Below are 9,922 nucleotides of genomic sequence, written 5' to 3' on the forward strand. Positions count from 1 at the left end.
CCTAACACAATGGTCACTGTATGCTTATTCTAGCTTAATATATGCTGAGGAAGAAAGTTTTTGTGTGAGAAAGTGGAGTTCGTGTGGCAAACCATTCAGCATAATCTATCACATGTATCCAGGACAGCACCAAACAGTATCACACCAGCAGACTTTTTGCATCCGGATGGTGTCCCCTACCCCAACACGAAAAGGTTTGGTACAAGGGACATGCGATCCGTTACATCCTGCGAAAATACAAGAAAGACGTTTGTTTACATCTTACCACACAGCATGACAACCTAACCATGATAAAGAAGTATAAAAAAGCTTAAGCCTATTTCTTAACACACATTTGTGTAAACACTAGTGACAAAGAAACTTCCTGGCAGATTAAAACTGTGTGCCCGACCGAGACTCGAACTCGGGACCTTTGCCTTTCGCGGGCAAGTGCTCTACCAACTGAGCTACCGAAGCACGACTCACGCCCGGTACTCACAGCTTTACTTCTGCCAGTACCTCGTCTCCTACCTTCCAAACTTTACAGAAGCTCTCCTGCGAAAGGTAGGAGACGAGGTACTGGCAGAAGTAAAGCTGTGAGTACCGGGCGTGAGTCGTGCTTCGGTAGCTCAGTTGGTAGAGCACTTGCCCGCGAAAGGCAAAGGTCCCGAGTTCGAGTCTCGGTCGGGCACACAGTTTTAATCTGCCAGGAGGTTTCATATCAGCGCGCACTCCGCTGCAGAGTGAAAATCTCATTCTGGAAACATCCCCCAGGCTGTGGCTAAGCCATGTCTCCGCAATATCCTTTCTTTCAGGAGTGCTAGTTCTGCAAGTTTCGCAGGAGAGCTTCTGTAAAGTTTGGAAGGTGGGAGACGGGGTACTGGCGGAGGTGAGGCTGTGGGTACCGGGCGTGAGTCGTGCTTCGGTGGCTCGGTTGGTGGAGCACTTGCCCGCGAAGGGCGGGGGTCCCGAGTTCGAGTCTCGGTCGGGCACACAGTTTTGGTCTGCCAGGAAGTTTCATGTCAGCGCACACTCCGCTGCAGAGTGAAAGTCTCATTCTGGAAACATCCCCCAAGCTGTGGCTAAGCCATGTCTCCGCAATATCCTTTCTTTCAGGAGTGCTAGTTCTGCAAGTTTCGCAGGAGAGCTTCTGTAAAGTTTGGAAGGTAGGAGACGAGGTACTGGCAGAAGTAAAGCTGTGAGTACCGGGCGTGAGTCGTGCTTCGGTAGCTCAGTTGGTAGAGCACTTGCCCGCGAAAGGCAAAGGTCCCGAGTTCGAGTCTCGGTCGGGCACACAGTTTTAATCTGCCAGGAAGTTTCATATCAGCGCACACTCCGCTGCAGAGTGAAAATCTCATTCTGGACTAGTGACAAAGGTTGATTAACATTCGTGTGGAATTAAGTGAACGTAGGGTTTTATTGATTTTTTCGTTATCTTGAATATATCGTAATTTCCAGAAAGAATTCAGAGAAGACGGTGATAACAGGAGAGAAGTATTAAGTTTACCTATTACATCATGTTAAAAAATAAATAAAAGACACTGGCAACATATGGTTTATGTGGACATAATAAGAAAGAATTCTGTTTCATTTATTATACAAAGTGAACGTCATTCTCACGCTTTTCCAGTCAAGAAGATGGGTTTTATTTGTTTTATGTGAAATCTATGTGTCTGTTGTGTTTAAGTTCATAATTAGAGAATTACAAGAGGGCGAATGGAAAGTACGAAACCTGGTGGATGGTGACAGCCACATCATATGGAAAAAGAAAGTCGAAGAAGGTATTTTCATCTGCAAGGCAGCTGAAGCCGATGCCAAAGGAGTCGAATTTGGACAGCGCAAGAGGTCTTCCTCCCCTCGCCACCCCCCCCCCCCACACACACACACACCAGCACCACCACCACTCGTGCCTCCCCGCCCCTTCAGGAGGAAAGAAAGTCATATGTATGCTCGCCAAAAGAAGGTAGTCCACGTTCGAGCCGCATCTAGGAAGAACTTCTTAATTGATACTACAGGAACATACCAGTGAAGTTATTACCCAAGTAGCCTCTCTCATCTCAATCTTTTGTTTAGTGTTCCATACAGACGAGCCACTTGATCCGAAGTAGTAAATAATGTATTTCCCAAGCATGAAACATTTTTCAAGATTAGAGCAGAGAGCAGACCTAGCACGCAACCATTAACAACTAAATGACACCTAAAACATAGAACACGTGGAAAAAAAAGAACTAAAAGAAAGCTCCAACGAATCACAGTACAGCTTGGAAAATATTCTGCGGCCGCTGTCGTCTAGGTTCCAACAGCCAGCCAAGCGCAACGCTTATGCATGGATAATGGACATTTACGTATACTTCGGACTGCGCAATGAAGATCAATTCTTAGCAGACTTGCTGCAGGTGTTGCGTAGAGGATATACTACGATAACTGAGCCTTCCAATTACGTATTAGGTTTGCATAACTTTGTGAACAGCGTAGTCGAATAAGCTGTGAAGGTGAACGGTATAAGAGGCTTTGGGAATGGAACAATTTTTCTTTTCCATTTAAATGCTCGTATTTTCGAGTGACACAATTCTCTCAACTATGTCAGATTTCTCACAGTAGTAAAGCGGACGACAACTCTACGCAAAAACTATAAAAATTTTGGCTCAAATGCGATTCCGGTCTCAAGTTTTCAGCTATCACATAGATGTTCATCAAGCCGGTTACAGTTATAAGTAACGACTGTCGTTTAAATCTATGATTTAGTGTTTCATGTCTATTTATGGCACTGTTGCACTTTTGTCGATAATAAAAACAACTGCAAAACGGAAATGTTCATCGCTGCGTATATAAATCGGGCAACAGACTCGAAAATTGTAAATTTCATGTTGTGGTAAGGTACGTCTTAGGGCCACCAAATGGGAGGGGGCAGTAAAAAGCGACAGCTAATGACAGGCTGGGTAACTATGGTAGCGGTGGAACGTGCAGGATGGAAGGATTTATTGCTTGGGGAGGAAAAAAGGATACGTTGTCGTGGGAAATGTTGGCGTGTAGACTTAATGTTGGGACACGGTACGGATAAACAGGTCTTCTTCGTTTCGGGACAGTAGACAGTCACGTAAATGAAAGTCACAAGTTTTGCGAGATAAATCAGTAGGTGATGTAGATGTTGTTACGAAGCATTTCAGGTTGTGAACTCTTGAAGTTTTCGTCAGGTGTCGTGGGAAAAAGAACAAGAGGTGTAGGATACGAAGTTTGTTCATCATTTAGTTGGGGTCTGGTGTTTTTTTTTCTTTTAAATATACATTTTATTTGAAAGTATAAACTTCACTGTCGTCTAGTTTAGTTAATAATATTGACTCCATCCATCCATATTCATTTAATGCCGCAGTTAAGAAGCACAGCAAATAATCGTATGAACTTCATTATAAAGAACTGTTTTGCACCTGTGCAATTATTTTTGAGCTAAAGACGTTATTTAAAATATAATTGTGATTTGTAGTTCTATGAATAAGGCGTAAAGTCGTAAACAAATTTATTATTTATCTGTTTAACAACAGGCCTTTCAAAGGGCGCAAATTAAAATTTTCTGAACAGATACAGCTCAAGAATGTACTAACAACAGAAGAAAGCGAATATAAATTGCGTACTGACACTAGGATCGCGTAACACCATGCTTCCTGACATTACTGATAATTTCACGGTGCATCTCGTTCCATTACTCTTAATGCGAATCACTTCCATCGCAGTATGTGGCGGATTCGGCTTGTATTAATTTAGTAGCGCTCGTGCATGGCATCGTGAATGCTTAATGTAAAAGCTGTAATGGTTTACTGATTAAGGCTAATCGGACAAGGTGCAGCCAAGTAAACAGATTACGTAGCAACAATATCTTTGAAACAGTTATTTTAATTATTATCCCTTAACAAGGGTATCAGTGTTTTAATTATGACTATCTAAAATTAACACCCAACAGACGTACTTTTCCTAAAATGACATTCTGTAACTGACAACCCAGTAACACAGAAACTCGAAGGACTGTGCCATGGAATACGGAAAATACGCTGTAATACGTTGCATGAAGAAGAATTATGTATCAGTTTCATGGATGAGAAGGCAGTCGTATCAATTTTCAGAAAAGCGTTCTGGTTACCAATAAAAAAACTCTACTTTCCAACAAAAATATACGCCGCAGCACATTGATTAGCTAAAAACTGCAATGCTGATAATACCCAGGCTTATTTCAGATCTTGATGGAGTCAAAACTACAGGCAAATAAGGAGAAGGTTGCGCAGTCTTCTATCCTAGCTCTGGTTCCAAAACAATGATTTCCCTTCCCATAATGTAGACAAGTATTCCATCTCATTGTCAAATTTTCTTTCTACAGAGACTCCTCTGTTAATAAATTTATGATAAGCCTACCTGGGGGAGATGGCTAGGACATGAGCTTCGCTGTGTACGCAATAATTTCACACGTATAAGCCAGCCGACTTCAGATACAATACATTCCCAATAGCGAAGGGTCAGGAAAGGGGCAGCAGCGACGTCTGTCATATTGTGACAATACTAAAACCATTACCTTAGCTCCCCAACCCAATAGCAAGCGGGCACCACTGACGTTCATCTCCTATCGAATAGCACATGAACAGCGCTGAGATTTGTTGCGTTGTAATAACATATTAATCTTTACTTCCTTAACAGCAAATACGAGGCGCTGAGATTCATAATACACTCATTACACACCTAACAACAAGCGGAAGAAGCTGAAATACTGAGGACTCATTACACACCTAACAACAGGCGGAAGAAGCTGAAATTCTAATCACACACCTAACACCAAGCAGGAGAGGCTGAACTTCGTTTTATTGCAAGTCGCACAATATAGACGAGGAAAGCCAATCATTAAAAATATATACTCTCAAGTATATAAGCGACTGCGAGAGCTTGAAATGGAGAGCTATACCTATCATGTGTCTGTTCGCACCACAAATGGACGTCAATCCTTAATAATCTTTCTTTACACCTACATACAGACTCAGTATTTCCGAATAATTATGATTCCGAAGTAAAACAGCGAAAAAAATAGTGCGGTGCTTGCAGTGCCGGTACAGAAAAACCTCAAGGTTGGAGCGCTAAAGATATCTTGAGCTACCTTTGTACGTTATTAGTAAAAATATTGTTACGAGTCTTTTAACAATATTTTTACTGAGAAATTACTATGAACTACTATTATTAATACTGATCACTCTTAATCTTGACTAATCTTCACACTTACACTTGCTACAACTAGGACTTTTTACTTATTCACTCTTCAGTCCTAATATTTCTGCTTCTGAATGTAAACTATCTTCCTATTCGGCGAATAGTCCGTATTTATAACGTTACGTGTCGAAGGTTTTCTGTACATGAAAACAGTAGAATATTCGTGACTTTTATCGAACAAATCCCAGACAAAATAACGTATCAAGATCACTAGAATGGCCACAACTTTTCTCGTAGATATGTCTTAGCTATCTATGTGCATGACAGAAACGTATAAGATACGATGACGCGGAAGCGTGTGCTACATAGGAAAGTGCAATTACTCGATAATTCGATTATGTCGAGTCGCTTGACGAAAGAAACGAACGAATAGCGTGCGGGCTGACTGGCGCGAGCGGCGTGGGTGGCAATTCTTTGTATACGTTCAATATCCTGTTAGTCCTGTTTCACATGGGTCACTCATAATTGAGCATTATTCAAAGAAAAGTCGCACGAGCCTATTTTATGCAATCTCCTTTGTAGATTGTCTGAACTTTACCAGTACCCTACCAATGACCCGAGATCTATCATATCTTTTGTGATTACCTGATATTCTAGTCGTAAGACATTAACTTCTTTCGCTTTGTAAAAGGCACAGTTTAACATTTCGGAATATTTAAAACTAGGTGTCAGTCTTTGCACCACATTGAAATCTTATCGAAATCTTGCTGGATGTTTGAGCAGCTTTTATCTGACGGTACGTTGGAGTAGACGACATTCCATTAGAACTACTGATAGCCTTGGGAGAGCCAGCCGCGACAACACTCTCCCATCTGGTGAGCTAGCTGTATAAGACAGACGAAATACCCCCATACTTCAAGAAGAATACAATAATTCCAATCCCAAGGAGAACAAGTGTTGACAGGTGTGCAAATTACCGAGCTATCAGTTCAATAAGTTACGATTGCAAAATGCTAACACGAATTATGTAAAGACGAATGGAGAAACTGATAGAAGCTCACTCGAGAAAGATCAGTTTAGATTCCGTAGAAATGCTGGAACACGCGAGGCAATACTGACCCTACGACGTATCTTAGAACATAGGCTAGGGAAATGCAAACCTATGCTTCTAGCTTTCAAATTCTGAAGGTGGCAGGGGTAAAATGCAAGAAGCGAAAGGCTATTTACCAAGTGTAAACCAAAACCAGAAACCAAATGGCAGTTACAAAAGTCGAGGGGCACGAATCGGAAGCAGTAATTGAGAAGGGAATGAGACAGGGTTGCGGCCTATCCCCAATATTATTATATCTGTATACTCAGCAAGCATTAAAGCAAACAAAAAAAAATATGGAGTACTAATTAAAATCCATGGAAAAGAATTAAAAACTTTGAGGTTTCCCAACGACATTGCAGTTCTGTCAGAGACAGCAAAGGACCTCGAAGAGTAGTTGAAGGAATGGACAGAGTCTTGATAGGAGAATATAAGATGAACGTCAACAAAAGCAAAACGAGGATAATGGAATAGTCGAATTAAATCAGGTGATGCTGAGGGAATTAGATTAGGAAATGAAAGACTTAAAGTAGTAGATGAGTTCTGCTATTTGGGGAGAAAAGTAACTGATGATGGCCGAACTAGAAAGGATACAAAATGTAGACTGGTCATGGCAAGAAAAACGTTTCTGAAGAAGAGAAATTTGTTAACATCGAGTATAGAATGGTTCAAATGGCTCTGAGCACTATGGGACTCAACTGCTGAGGTCATTAGTCCCCTAGAACCTAGAACTAGTTAAACCTAACTAACCTAAGGACATCACAAACATCCATGCCCGAGGCAGGATTCGAACCTGCGACCGTAGCGGTCGCTCAGTTCCCGACTGTAGCGCTTAGAACCGCACGGCCACTCCGGCCAGCCTGAATGGAAGCATGGAGGGTATAAATCGTAGGGGGGGGGGGGGGATACACTTAGCAGGTTCAGAAGAATGCAGGTTACAGTAATTAGTTGGAGATGAAGAGGCTCTGTACAGGATAGAGTAGCATGGAGAGCAGTATCAAACCAGTCTCTGGACTGAAGACCACAACAACAACAACAACAACGTTATTGTTGATAACTGTATCATCTGCAAAAAGTATGAGGTTACTGTTGATATTGCCTGCCAGGGCACTGTTGCATACTATGAACTGTAAGGGTCCCTACACACTTCACACATGTCGCACGTTTTAAATCGTACCCACATCCATCGATGATGATCCAGCCAAAAGAAAATGCTGCTTTCTCCTAACCAAAAAACCTTCAAATCAGTTAATCAGTTGATGTCATACATAAAAATGCTGCCCTTAGTAAGTGTTGGTGCGTTGTGTAGTCTAGTCGATTTGGAAGTGAAGTAATACTGCAACAATTTTGACCTATGGGTTTGATGATGTCGTATGAGAAGGTGGTGAGGTGGCTTTGCATGACCCATGTTTTCGAAACCGATGTTAGCGGGAATGGAGACCATTCTGTTTGACGTACATCATTGCGTTGGAGCTCAGAATGTGTTCCAAGATTCTGCAGCACCTGGATCTCAATGATGATGGGTGATAGTTTCGTTGATCACCACTGCCAAACTTCTTCTAGATGGGTGTAACTTGTGCTCCCGTGCGAACACTGGGGTCCGCTTTATGCTCAAATGAACTATGGTGTATTGTAGTCGGGAGCGTACATAACTCAGTAGCAAATTCTTTGTAGCATCTGACAGAGATTCCACTGTATAGCGATTGCAGCTGTTCCTTAACTCCACTGACATTAATATCTATATCAGCCATCTTTGCTCTGGTTCGAGTAATGTGGCAATCATGTGTATGTGGACACTAACGTTGGTGCCACAAACAGCCTGAAAATATGGTTTCTCGATGAAGATTACGCTACGCCAGTCGTTGAAGGATTCACGCATTGCCCTTTTGACAGTTGGATCTCTCTATAAGTTCTGTAAAAGCAGCAGCTGCACAGGCAATTTTACTTTACATGCATAACCGCAGAGCAATAGATATTTTGATTGTGAGATATCAGAAGATCACTCCGATAAACCCTAACGGAAAAAATCGCAACATAGAACATAATTAATGTAGAGTAATGAAATTTCGGGAATACTTTTGCCTAGGTAGCATAATTAAATGATTAGCATTGCGAGATTATAGGTTAATGTGAGCGCGAGATAAGCCATTGCAAACAGTATATGTTGGTACATTAATAACCGGTGTAAAGGCCAGTTCTTTGAGTCAGTTCCTAGGTCAAATGCAGTTGTCTGTCTCGTTTCTGCGATATATAACGTATTGATAAAAATATCATCTCCTGTTCGATAAGTACAATGTGTGGTAAGGACACGCATACCGGGAAGCAGTGGAAAGCATGTCCTAATGCTGTCGAAAATTCACACATGCATCTGTGCGTTAAGGAAGCGAGGTGGGTGCGCTAGTTGTAACATTCCAGCTTGCGCATCAAGTGGTATAGCCTGTACTATGCTTAAAAAGGGTAAATATCCTCTTTATGTACAAGCACACAATAACAACAGCACCAATCGCGTACATGGCATGGCGGTGACTGCCTATAAGTGGTCTGCCCTAAGAGAATGACAGTTTTTTGATGTATAGTACAGCCGACATAAAAATGGTTACTGTACAAGTCTTGCTATGGAAAAATATGTCAGGGTGAAGGAATGTCAAAAAAGCCTCATTTCTGAAAATATCCCCACCGACTAATAGGCGAGTTGTATAAATAAAATTATTAGAGGGCATTTAAGGTTGGTGACTTCCTGCCTCCCTGCGACGGCGTACAGCCTGTGTGGGACTCGAAGGCAGTGGCACATTGTTCCGCAGATGCGAGGTAGCGTTAATTGTATGTTCAGCTGCCTACCCATGTGCGATGTTAGGGGCATGAGGCATAATGACAGTGGCACAGCGATGGGTAGATGTCTGCGGCGTGGCACATCTGCTTCCATCAGACATGTAGCAGGCCAACGGCCGTGCCGCAATGGTAACACCGGTTCCCGTCAGATCACCGAACTTAAGCGCTGTCGGGCTGGGCTAGCACTTGGATGGGTGACCATCCGATCTGCCGAGCGCTGTTGGCGAGCGGGCTGCACTCAACCCTAGTGAGGTAAACTGAGGAGCTACTTGATTGAGAAGTAGCGGCTCCGGTCTCGTAAACCGACACACGGCCGGGAGAGCGGTGTACTGACCACATGAACCTCCATATCCGCATCGAGTGACACCTGTGGGCTGAGGATGACACGGAGGCCGGTCGGTACCGTTGGGCCTTCTCTGCCCTGTTCCGACTGAGTTTAGTATGTGGCATGCTTGGACACGTGCAGAGACCTGCTCCACGGATGGTGTTTGTTTAAGATCAGGCGTCGCAGTTATTCCTATCCCACTACAATAGTGGTGGCAATTGTTGAAACATCAAATAGAGGCATCACTAGTGCTGATGATGTTATATGGTGAGAGCACAAGTCCCTTACTGTGGCAACATTTTTAAAAAACTTCCTGCTACGTCGCTAAAATGTGTGTAATTGGATGACCTTGAAAAGAAGCGAAACTATTAGCTGAAACAATAGCAACCCTCTTTTTTACCTATGTGAGAGAGATGGATGGAGTAATAAATAATACTTACATTCAAATGACATACCGAGTGATGTGGTGCAGTGGTTCACACGTTCTGGAAGACGACAGTTCAAATCTAAAACATTCA

General features: G+C 42.6%; 1 pseudogene; it reads left to right on the forward strand.

Moving 5' to 3' along the window:
- The first annotated feature begins 9,187 nt into the window (after window positions 1-9,187).
- On the forward strand, window positions 9,188-9,305 carry LOC126191764 (5S ribosomal RNA; annotated as a pseudogene).
- Window positions 9,306-9,922: the final 617 nt, after the last annotated feature.

Source organism: Schistocerca nitens, chromosome 6 (genome assembly GCF_023898315.1).
Source record: "Schistocerca nitens isolate TAMUIC-IGC-003100 chromosome 6, iqSchNite1.1, whole genome shotgun sequence".
Taxonomy (NCBI): domain Eukaryota; kingdom Metazoa; phylum Arthropoda; class Insecta; order Orthoptera; family Acrididae; genus Schistocerca; species Schistocerca nitens.